The sequence below is a fragment of the Orycteropus afer genome, unplaced genomic scaffold, assembly GCF_000298275.1.
Source record: "Orycteropus afer afer isolate SDZICR_OR568_19922 unplaced genomic scaffold, OryAfe1.0 scaffold00113, whole genome shotgun sequence".
Classification (NCBI taxonomy): Eukaryota; Metazoa; Chordata; class Mammalia; order Tubulidentata; family Orycteropodidae; genus Orycteropus; species Orycteropus afer.
In genome coordinates, this window is record NW_006921700.1 from 5,148,878 (window position 1) to 5,150,904 (window position 2,027).

Here is a 2,027-nt window from a genome sequence, read left to right on the forward strand (position 1 = left end):
GCCAGCCATGTATTGTCTGCGCACATCAGACCGTTTGTCTCCTTCGACCTTTACCAGTGCTCTTCACGCTCGAGTCCTGATTTCTTCCCCATGAATGTTGATGCTGTTCAGAAATGTCTTGACAGGGAAATAGATTCTATCCAAGTTTCCGTGGCCATCTTGTTGGCTTTTGTTGTTGTTCATGTGGGAGGAAGAGGGGCGGCCTCTCTCGAAGTGGAATTCTTGTGTTGAGAACATCCCCATCAGGAAATGCGACCTGTGCTCCATAGCCTTATGACAGCTTTGATGCTTAGAACGTAGCAATATGCTCATAATCTGTCCAGTAGGAGCTGTTTTGTCTTGGGTATTATAGCCAACTTTAGTACAGCAGAACTGCCTCAGGTCTTCTTAGCAGGAAAAAAAGTTTATAATGTGTGTATGAACTGACATGCATGTTCATACACACACAGAAGAGCTAGCAGTATGGTTCATCTTCACAATATTGTATCAGTTCACTTGTTTTCAGTCTTTGACCTCAGTATAAAGTTCTTTTGCTCACAGTCATGCCTTTCATGGATAGGCAGTCAGAGCCACTTTGTTTTCATGTTCCGTCAGAGTCCTGATTTGGCAGTTCAGTTCCCAATATACCATTTTTAGGCAGATATGACAACTGAGAAACATGATTAGAATTTGTTAACATCAAATAGAACTCTGCCATATACTCCTCCGTGAATTATAGCTCCAGTGGTCCCTGGAAGGCACTAATGAAGGATTAACTTTTTTGGAAGTGAGGGGGGTTAGTTGGATTGCTTTTCCTTTTATTTTCCGCTGTGGTGTAACATTGCTGCTTAAGATCCCCTAGGAAGTACCACTGTATCTAAGGATCATCTGAAGGTGGTGTGGTCAGCAGAAAAGGCTTTCCCAAGGTTCTTTGAGCCATCCCTGACTCACAGGGGGCCGAGCAGAGTACAGTAGCCTAAATTGACTTCTTGTCAGTTGGTTTGCTGCCTTGAGGTCCATAACGCATTAGAAATCTCACCGCCGCCTGAGATGTGAAAGCTCTGCGGAAGAAGAATATGCCTGCAGTTGGGGGTGAGAAAGAAGGGGTCATTAACTCTACGCAAAGGATGTTCAGGTTTTTCTCCAAAATTTCAAGAAAAGTAATATCCCCCTACCCCCTAAAAAAAAAAATTCTTAGTTGTTCCAAGTTTTCAGTTTGTTCTTTTGGGTAGGGATGGATTGTGTACTTCCAACTTTTAGTTAACAAAGATGATCATTTATTGAACAAACAGTGAAATCCGTCGTATGTTGATTTAAGGACAAAAATGAAATTTTAGAATTATAAAAATATGTATTTTCTGATTCACACCCAACTTCTCTCCTTTCTCCTGTGGCTTCAAAGTTTTTGGCTCTTCTGCAGTGTTAGTCACTGGGTAACTTGCCATATTCCCAGCTCTATATTAAGCTCTACCCTTTACAATGCTGTAGCGTAAAACTGGTTCTCAGCATTTGTCCGTAGGAACAGAAGTCTTATATGGCATTCTTCCCCAAAGAGCTTTCCTCAGTAAGGCCCTGAGGAAATACCTGTTGGCCACTCTAATAGTTCACATTCTTAGGTTGTTCAAACTGGAAAAAATGTGTGTGAGAAAGAATGGGGTCCTTTCTAGTAAATACACGTACTTTAAGAATGTGCTCATTTGTTAGCGCTAATATATACAGATTAAATAGAGAAAAATAACACGTTTAGCAGGTAGGTAGCGTGTGACTTGTTTTAATGACCTTTTATGTTGGCAAAATGCAAAATCCAAATTGGTCTTTTTTTTTTTTTTAAACCAGTGTTACCTCAGGCTTTATTTTTGTTTCTTTCACCATAACTGACCTTGGAGGCGTAAATTCTTCATCTTTTTTTAAATCACTGATAGTGAAGTTATGACACTAACCGTTCCAGAGAGGGTAAGACAAAAGCTAGCGATGACAGTGAAAGCGGTCCTGCAGTTGTTGAACTAGGTGACAGTACTGTGGGCAAAATAAAAATGTGCTTATCAAAA